Below are 10,632 nucleotides of genomic sequence, written 5' to 3' on the forward strand. Positions count from 1 at the left end.
TGCTTGTCCCAGGTGGCTTTTTACAAGAAAGATGAACAAAATGGATTATTTGATGATATCTTAGATCTTAAATTATTTTTCGAACTACATGTACTTACAAAACTTGAATATGTGTGTGTGCATGTATATGCACATACATGCAAACACACATACATATACATTCAATGTTCAGTTCAGTTCAGTTCAGTCACTTAGTTGTGTCCGACTCTTTGCGACCCCATGAATCGCAGTATGCCAGGCCTCCCTGTCCATCACCAACTCCCGGAGTTCACTCAGACTCGTGTGCATTGAGTCAGTGATGCCATCCAGCCATCTCATCCTCTGTCATCCCCTTCTCCTGCCCCCAATCCCTCCCGGCATCAGGGTCTTTTCCAATTAGTCACCTCTTCCCATGAGGTGGCCAAAGTATTGGAGCTTCAGTAGAAACAGTGTTAACTTAATGTCAATGTTAAATTGGATACAAACTTTCTTGGACTTGTTTTCTGTTTTTGACAAACTAGCAAAGCAAGCAAATATTTTTATTTTTTAAATTTACAAGTGTTTTCTGGGCCATAATTGAGATTTAGGTATCTGAATTTAAAAAATATTCAAAATGACCTGACTCTTTTTTCCAAAGTAAATGTCACTTAGCACAAGTATGGTTTTTCTCCACTATCTGGATTCTTTTGTTGGTTATATTGTTAGCCATCTAATCACCTATAGCAGCAAACATGAGGTCATAGTTAAAAACATTGAAGTCCTATTGATTCTGCTTGTTTGATGTTTCCCAGTCATCTCTTTTCCTTCTGTTCAACTGATCTCAGTTCCTAACATACAAATTTTTTTAAGTTTTTATGTGGCCATTTTTCTTTACAGTTTCTATCTACTCCAATTCATTTTAAATGCTACTTTCACTATCATTTTTCAAAAATATAGTTCTTATCCCATTATTTTTTCTTCTAGAAGATCTTGTATAGATTCCAGTTGTCTTAAGTTTCAAATTCCTAAGAAACTACATAAGGCAATACAGTAGCCACTAGTTCCATGTGGCTGTTTATATTTAAGCTTAAAATTAATTTAAAAAGTAATAAAAGAAATTGAGTTCCTCAATCACAGCCTCATTTTAAGCACTCAGATGACATGCTACGGGCTTCCCTGGTGGCTCAGAGGTTAAAGCGTCTGCCTGAAATGCAGGAGACCCGGGTTTGATTCCTGAGTCAGGAAGATCCCCTGGAGAAGGAAATGGCAAACCCACTCCAGTACTCTTGCCTGGAGAATCCCATGGAGGGAAGAGCCTGGTAGGCTACAGTCCACAGGGTCGCAAAGAGTCAGACACGACTGAGTGAATTCACTTCACTTCACTGTGACATGCTACTGAATTGCTAGTGATTACTGAATAGGGCATGACATCACCAATCTAGAGTATTTCCATCACCATAAAAAGTTCTGTTAGATCTGCTTTTGAATGTTATACCAACCCTTCTATAGCCATGTTGCAAGTTACTTTTCCAGCATCATTTTCTTCTACTCAGTGTCAGCACACCTCTGTGATCCACTTATGTCCATGAACTTATGGTTAAAAGCATCAATCATTCAGTCAGCAAACTTTGAGCACCTTTGGCACTATTCTATTTGAAGTGCTTTGAATTAAGCCAAGACAAAACAAAACTGCTTTCATGGAGTTAACATTGGTGACAAGATTATAAACATCCAAAATATTAAAAATGTAAAATACTTTGTGGCCAGGGATTCTAGAAAGAAGAATAAAAAATTGTACTGTGCAGAAAACAGTAGGTGACTGGTTACATGGGATGTTCAGGGAACAAAAAAAGGCCTTTATGATGAGGGGATATTTCAACAGAGCCCTGAATAAAGTGAGGAGATGAACTATATAGCTCCCTGGAGAAGTATAAGCCTTTCATCCTATGCCTTCAAGCTTTTGCCCCTCTTACATTTGTGAGAATATCATTTATAAAGGTCACAGCGTCATTAAGCGGTATCTCTTATCTTGCACTAAAGATTTTTGGTCTCAAGCCAGAATGTAATCAGCATCACAGACTGTTAGAGCATGAGGCAACCATAGAAATCATCTAATCTAGTTCCTAATTTTAAAAAGGAGGTAGCTGAGATTCAGACAGGTTTAATTGATTTGTTTCAAGTGACAAAGTGAAATAATGGTAAAATGGCAATCAGAACCTTGGTTTCTTGGCTCCTATAGTTGTCCTGTTTAGAGGAGAGTTTCTGAGTAATGAAATTCAAATTAGGAGGACCTCTGAAACCTTTGAGGGGCTTCCAAGGTGGCACAGTGATAAAGAATCTGCCTGCCAATGTAGGAGATTAGATACCTGGAGAAGGATATAGCAGCCCACTCCAGTATTCTTGCTTGGAAAGTTCCATGGACAAAGGAGCCTGATAGGCTACAGTCCATGGAGTTGCAAAGAGTGGGACATGATTGAATGACTACACACGCATGCATGCTGGAACCTTTTCAACAATTTATTTGCATAGTGTATATGCACATACATATATATATGAGTGGGTTGCCGTTTCTTTCTCCAGGAGATCTTCCCAACCCAGGGATCGAACCTGGGTCTCCTGCATTGCAGGCAGATGCTTTACCATCTGAGCCACCAGGGAAGCCATACCTATATACACACACACACACCCACAAATACACATACACACTTCAGCTTGACTTTCTTCAGAAGTGTGTTGATAATGATGTTCCAAATGGACCGTTTGTTTTTCTCTTTACACTGCAGAGTCTACCTGATCATTCAGTAACATATTTGCAACAATTTCCACCTATAATTAAAATTTGAGCCCCAATACTGAAAACATTTTTAGTATTATGAACATGATACTTACATATATTTATATGTGCATCTGCAGAGATTGTATATATGCACATCTCTTTGTAATTAATTCCTTATGCTGCTTTTGTGTTCAGAGTGTATTCACAGAAAGCCCAGTTTTCCTTGTGTACAGTCCTAAATAGCATAAAGTGGTGGATTTTAGCTGAATTATAGCTTTATTCTTCCAATGAAATCCTGAGGAATTGCTCTAAGAATTGTCATAGAAGGTGGCATAATAATACAGTTTTTAGAACATCTTTAAAGAACTAGAAGTCTTTAAACTCATCTTGGTAGAGAAGGGCTAAGACTTTGCTCCTTTATGGAATGCAGGTCCATGGCACATTCTTCAAAGTTAATAGCTTAGTAGTAAAATTTTATTATGCTTATTACTATATTGTCAATGTATAGTAAATGCTTACAGTGTATCTTTATTTAATAATTTTGAAAATGGTGACTTTGAATACCAAAGCTCCAGCTATTTGTATAAAATACATTTGTATATTTATAAATATGTTTATATTTTTATAGCATATAAGATATATATTTATAAAATATGAATCTGATTTTTATAACATATAAAATATATAATTTATATGTAAAATTGTATATTTCTAAAAGTATATGTGTATAAAAATGTGTTTCAGTGTATAATTTTTGGACAGGAAATTACTTTGTTTTTATATCAATAAAGCTTTCATTTACAGATAGCTTTTCAATATACCAGATAATTATTTGTTTTCAGTATGTTCATAGTTACTTATCTTAAATGAATATAATAATTCTTTTTAAAAATATAGAAAGCAATCTGCCAAAGCCTTTAAAATGCATTCTGTGGTTCCAAATTCTGGTTTGTGCCCTTTTGGATGTGAATTGTACCTGGTCTGATTAGTTTAGTCTTTATGCCTTAATTGTAATTGTCCTAAAGCAAATTGAATATCTCATGGGCTATTTATTACAGTTGACGATACAGTGTAATACACAACTTGCCTGGTGGCTCAGAGGTTAAAGCATCTGCCTGCAACGCAGGAGACCTGGGTTCGATCCCTGGGTCAGGAAGATCCCCTGGAGAAGGAAATGGCAACCCACTCCAGTATTCTTGCCTAGAGAATCCCATGGATGGAGGAGCCTGGTGGGCTACAGTCCACAACTGAGTGACTACACTCACTCACTCAAAGGGCTTCCCAGGTGGAACTGTACAAAAAAGATCTGTACAAAACTGTACAAAAAAGATCTTCATGACCCAGATAATCATGATGATGTGATCACTAATCTAGAGCCAGATATCCTGGGATGTGAAGTCAAGTGGACCTTGGAAAGCATCGCTACGAACAAAGCTAGTGGTGGTGATGGAATTCCAGTTGAGCTGTTTCAAATCCTGAAAGATGATGCTGTGAAAGAGCTGCACTCAATATGCCAGCAAATTTGGAACACTCAGCAGTGGCCACAGGACTGGAAAAGATTGGTTTTCATTCCAATTCCAAAGAAAGACAATGCCAAAGAATGCTCAAACTATCGCACAATTGCACTCATCTCACATGATAGTAAAGTAATGCTCAAAATTCTCCAAGCCAGGCTTCAGCAATACATGAACTGTGAACTTCCTGATGTTCAAGGTGGTTTTAGAAAAGGCAGAGGAACCAGAGATCAAATTTCCAACATCCACTGGATCATGGAAAAAGCAAGAGAGTTCCAGAAAGACATCTATCTGCTTTACTGACTATGCCAAAGCCTTTGACTGTGTGGATCACAATAAACTGTGGAAAATTCTGAAAGAGATGGGAATACCAGACCACCTGACCTGCCCCTTGAGAAATCTGTATGCAGGTCAGGAAGCAACAGTTAGAACTGGACATGGAACAAGAGACTGGTTCCAAATAGGAGAAGGAGTACGTCAAGGTTGTATATTGTCAGCCTGCTTATTTAACTTCTATGCAGAGTACATCATGAGAAACTCTGGACTGGAAGAAACACAAGCTGGAATCAAGATTGCCGGGAGAAATATCAATAACCTCAGATATGCAGATGACACCACCCTTATGGCAGAAAGTGGAGAGGAGCTAAAAAGCCTCTTGATGAAAGTGAAAGAGGAGAGTGAAAAAGTTGGCTTAAAGCTCAACATTCAGAAAATGAAGATCATGGCATCTGGTCCCATCACTTCATGGGAAATAGATGGGAAAACAGTGGAAGCAGTGTCAGACTTTATTTTTTTGGCTCCAAAATCACTGCAGATGGTGACTGCAGCCATGAAATTAAAAGACGCTTACTCCTTGGAAGAAAAGTTATGACCAACCTAGATAGTATATTCAAAAGCAGAGACGTTACTTTACCGACTAAGGTCCATCTAGTCAAGGCTATGGTTTTTCCAGTGGTCATGTATGGATGTGAGAGTTGGACTGGGAAGAAGGCTGAGCGCCGAAGAATTGATGCTTTTGAACTGTGGTGTCGGAGAAGACTCTTGAGAGTCCCTTGGACTGCAAGGAGATCCAACCAGTCCATTCTGAAGGAGATCAGCCCTGGGATTTCTTTGGAAGGAATGATGCTGAGGCTGAAACTCCAGTACTTGGGCCACCTCATGGGAAGAATGGACTCATTGGAAAAGACTCTGATGCTAGGAGAGATTGGGGGCAGGAGGAGAAGGGGACAACCCGGGATGAGATGGCTGGATGACATCACTGACTCGATGGACGAGAGTCTGAATGAACTCTGGGAGTTTGTAATGGACAGGGAGGCCTGGCATGCTGTGATCATGGGGTTGCAAAGAGTCGGACACGACTGAGCTACTGAACTGAACAGTGTAATACATCACTCTTTGAATGTTTTTTGGGGAAAATGTACATACGTGAATGATTATATTCTGTCAGTTTAAAATAGTCTAATTAACGACAGCGTGTGTCTATCATGAAAAATATTCTGCAACAATTTTACCCACAGGTGAAATGTGTTTGGAGTTTCCCAAATTTTGTATCATGAATCGTCTCTGCCATTCTCAGACTAATGACACTCTTCTCGGCAGGCCTGAGTACACTCTTAAGCTCTCAAAGAAAAATATGTCTAAACAGAGTACTAAAATACATACAGTTGAGCCAACAGGCAAATGTTCATTTTTTTTAAGCATGGGCTTAGTAACAGAATTCTGAAATTAAAGGTCAGTTTTCAGATGACCTCTCATTCAGGGAAGTTTATAAGCTAGCATATATTATATAAGGACAAAAAAATCAATTGCATATCAATGTCATGCTTTAAAGCACCACATTCTTTTTTATTAATAAAAAATTATGAGCTTTTTTTGATCCCTAATCCATGGTTTTTCAGATACTTTTCTAAATGCACACTATGTGAAATGAAGGCAAAGATGAAACAAAAATGTTCTTAAAAGGAAAATAAATTATATGAAAATATAGGAAAATGAAAGAGTTCAAATAGATTATCTAAAAATATTGTAGAGAAAATTGTTCAAAACATCCTCTTTAGCCTAAAATTCTTGGGCTTAAAGCCTTCATTCCTTGTGGTTGGTGGAATCCTTTTTATTACTAAATTCCCTTGAACAAATTCTGAAATTGAATTAAGTCAAAATATGTGCAATTATGAATCATCTCATCTCAGAGTAAGATTTCAATGTTTTTATTTTCCTTAAATGTCAAAGAAATTATACAAGCTAAATCTCAGAGTACCACATAAAGTTTAGATATATCTTTTCTTACAGAATATATATATATATATATATATATACATATATATATATCACTTTAGTGATACATTTTATATAAAATTTGACAGAAGCAACCAAGGAGAGAGAGGTGAGAAACCCCAAGACAGTTGATTTTCTTAGCTGACCAAAAAAAAAAGTGTCACTTTTAGTAATTCTCTTTCTTTGCTGTATTTATTCTATATATGATCTGACTAATATTAGACAAGGAAGGAAAAATACAGTTCATTTCTTTCAACTAAAGAAAGATTTGTATTGCATTTACAGGTTATTTCCAAGGTATTTTTTTTTTTTAATTTTTAAGTAGTAAGTTTTCTGGGATTCAGAATCAACATCTAGTCAGTGTGTCATAAATATAACATTTCAAATGGTGCAGGAGACACATTGTTAGCGTTATAGACATTGAGTGATGAATGTGAGCATAACCTAAGGAAGAATTCATATGAAGATTCCAAAACTAAGCTTGTGGGCCATGGCTTGGGGTGATGGGTGTTAGAAGGAAAGGCCGGTGTTTTACTACTGTCAGCATCACACACCTTGCCCTGCTCACCTGTCTACTCATACTTTTGTAGCCCCAAGATTTATGGAAAAGGCAAGAGAAAGCAAGGGCTCTCTTGATGTAATCCATCTCATTACCGTCACAGAACAAGTGTTACCAAATGGTAATGTTTTCATCAAGTTGCTGTCTTAACAGCAACAAACCACAGGTTTTATTTCTCCAAGGAGAGACTTGAGTAGTTAATATAATGAGTATAGGCATAACAGACCATAATAATGGTAGTAAATGTCCTAATGTATACACAACACTGTGTTTTAGTGATGCTCAAATTAAGATGTTTGATAAATAGAAGAAAGAGTTTCAGGTAGCCCTGACCTTTGCCTATACTGTCAATAAAGGGAATGGTTTAAACACTTTAAATATTAGGCCATCCAGGACCTTGGATCTCTTTGAGGTTACCAACAGACATTATTCTTTTGTGGTTGCTCTTTTCTGTTCATCTCTATATGATATTGCTTGAAAGTCATAGAGAATCTTTTTTCAGCTTTAACAAAGCCATTTAATCTATATCACTGGTAGGAATCTTTAAAAAGTTTTAGAATGATAGTAACTGTACCTATAAAGTACCTCATCATGTTAATTCTTTTCAAATACCAGTTGTCATTTTTATTTGCTTGTGAAAGATGAGTGTAGGAAGCTTTGTGGTAATTTTTGTGTGAGTTTGAGGAAAAAGACAGCATGCATCCATATATATTTTGGTACCTGTTTCAGGAAATATCAGTATTTTTTTGTTGCAGCACATGGTAAAAATATGGTAGAAACTAGAAAAAAAATAATTACAGTAGTTATTGCCCTCATAGATAATCCTGGGTACGTTATTAAGTGGCTATGAACATAGAGGCATTGATGCCGGTACATTGTTTGCTTTTTGTGTTTTTTGTTTTTCTTTTTTAATAACAGAGAGTTCTTTGCCTTTACTTGGTCTCTGGTTCTTGAAATTCACCCATAAAATGGGAAGAAGTTTCCTACTTTCAGAATTTTGAAATCTGTGTTTTCAACTCTAAACCATATGTATGGTCTGGTTTGTCTGTTTTTGAAATTTACATGGCAGAATTTTTCAGTATGAATTATTTTGCATGGTGTTAGTATGACTAAAAACGATGTTTATGAAATTTGTCCAGATCGTTGCATGTAGATTTAATTTTTACCTTTCATTTCTGTGTATTGTTCTCAGTATGTGCATTATGTTACAGTATATTAACATTGAAACCCATTTGACTTTGGGCCTTTGGGTTGTTTTTATGTTTATAGGCCATTTGGATATTTCTTGCTGTGAAGTGTCTGTTTAGGTGTTTTCCCCAGTTTTCTTCCTTCATTGTGTTGTCTGTGTTTTCTTATTGATCCTCAGTATAAATCCTTTGTCAGTTTCACATGTTGAAACCCCTTTTCTGTTCTGTGATGTCTATTTACTTTCTTCGTGCTGTCCTTGATGACTGTTTTAGGTAGTTTTTTTTTTTTTTGCTTTGTTTTTGCTTTGTAGTTAGTGCTTTTCTGTTTTATTTTAGGTATTTTCTAAGATTATATCTCCTAGGTTATCTTCTGCAGGCTTTGTAGGGTTTTTGTTGTTTTGTTTTGTCTTAACATGTAAGTCTGTAATCCACCTGGTGTTATTTTATTTTTTTGCCTAGTGTAATGATACGGTCCAGTTTTATTTATTCCATGTAGATACCTAATCATCCCATTTCTTCGTCCTGGATCCGCCTCCCACCTCCCTCCACATCCCATCCTTCTAGGTTGTCACAGGGCACTGGCTTTGGTTGCCCTGCATCATGTGTCAGACTCCCAGTGCCTATCTATTTTACATATGTTCATATATATGTTTCAATGCTATTCTCTGAAATCATCCCACCTTCTTTTCTCACTGAGTCTAAAATTTTTGACCATTTTAATTTATCCCAGAAAACAGTCATTTTGGACACTAAAAACAAAGTGTTCTTCCCTTTTTGTTTTTAAGACACTCAGCCTATTTGTGCATAAAGTACTAGTTAATCTGCAGATGTTTAGTTGTGTAAATTTTTCTTTCCTTCTTCTTAGCAAAAATAATGATAGTGAAGCTTCTTTTAATAAAAGGCATATCTGCTTACCACATGATTACTTTCCTTTTTTTAAAAAATAATCTATTTATACTACCCTTCAGTTCCATTTTAAACCTATAGCAACCACTTCTATACCCATCTTCACTATTAATGCTTTGGCATCCTTTCCATATACTAACTCTGAAGTTGTGGTTAATGACTATGTTGATTATTCACATTCTCCATTTTATCATAATAGTTATGTCAGTATTGGGAAGTATGAAGCCTATACACTGAGCCCATGTAAGGTTTCAAAACAGATCCTCACAGCTTTTAGTCTCAAACATTTTGATAGTATTGAAAATTATTGGGGCAAACAACAAAAAGTTTTTTTTGGAGGGCTCTTATGTAACAGTATATATACCATGCTTGAAATTAAAACGTATCTTCAAACTCTTTTAAAGTTTATTCAATTGCATGTTAATATAAATATGATATTATTATGAAAAATAATAATTTTAAAACAAAAAGGTGAGGGGTGGCATTGCTTTACATTCTTTCAAATTTTAATGTCTGCTTTCATAGAAGATAGGTCCTCATCTCAGTTTTTACATTCAGTCTTTTGTGATCTCATCTGTTTTGTAGCCCCTGGAAACTGCCACTGCATTCCTATGAGAGGAAGAGTGCGAAAACGGCAAATGATGCCTTATTATTATTAGAAAAATATATTTGACCTTGTAGACCCCCTGAAAAATTGTTTTCTGGAGTCACTCGGAGACCTTTAACCACACTTGAAGAACCAGTGTGATTGAAGAATATTATCCTACTCATTGGGTGAATTTTATGTTGATCTCTCTACTCCACATCTCCTAAAATCAGTTGCTTGTAAGTTTTTTATATTCCATTTGTACACTAATGGATTGCTGATGGTACCAAGGTAAAGCATGATATTACTGCTATCTCTAAGTTTGCATGTGCTCTTCCCTCTGCTAAGGAAGCCTTTGGTCATCTTTCAAGTTTCTCAAATGTCACTTTTTCTGTGACATATTAATCACACCTTTGTCTTTCATGTTATGTACTTCACACATACTTTTATTATTTTACAACCAGGCAGGTATTAATTACAGTCTTTAAGCCAAGATGTGTCAAGTATAAGTGAAAGTGAAAACCTAATTTCTTTTTAGAACTTATTTTGCCATCACCCTTTAGCTTTCTAACTTTACAGGAAATCCTGTCTTCTGTCTGGTAGGTTCTCCTTTCCAACCTAGTGTCCCTCCAGAGTCTGAGAGGCCTACTTGGTGCCCAGGGAATGAATGAATGCTTCTGGTGACTATGACTGTCTCTGCTGATATTCCCATCACCCACATTTAACAGTGGCGACCTACTTGTTCGCCACTTTTTAACTGTTCCCATACCATATTTGTGGGAAGCCTGGTAGCGCAATGGTAAAGAATCTGCCTGCCAACCAGGAGATACAGGTTTGATTCCTGGGTCAGGAAGATCCCCTGGAGAAAGAAG

General features: G+C 36.5%; 1 non-coding gene across 1 annotated transcript; it reads right to left on the reverse strand.

Annotated features, from left to right (window-relative positions):
• Positions 1 to 2,544: 2,544 nt before the first annotated feature.
• Positions 2,545 to 2,616, reverse strand: TRNAC-GCA (transfer RNA cysteine (anticodon GCA)). Its single transcript has one exon. It is a non-coding gene; the product is annotated as a tRNA-Cys (tRNA).
• Between the last annotated feature and the right edge of the window lie 8,016 nt (positions 2,617 to 10,632).

The sequence above is a fragment of the Capricornis sumatraensis genome, chromosome 17 (genome assembly GCF_032405125.1).
Source record: "Capricornis sumatraensis isolate serow.1 chromosome 17, serow.2, whole genome shotgun sequence".
In the NCBI taxonomy this organism is placed as follows: Eukaryota; Metazoa; Chordata; class Mammalia; order Artiodactyla; family Bovidae; genus Capricornis; species Capricornis sumatraensis.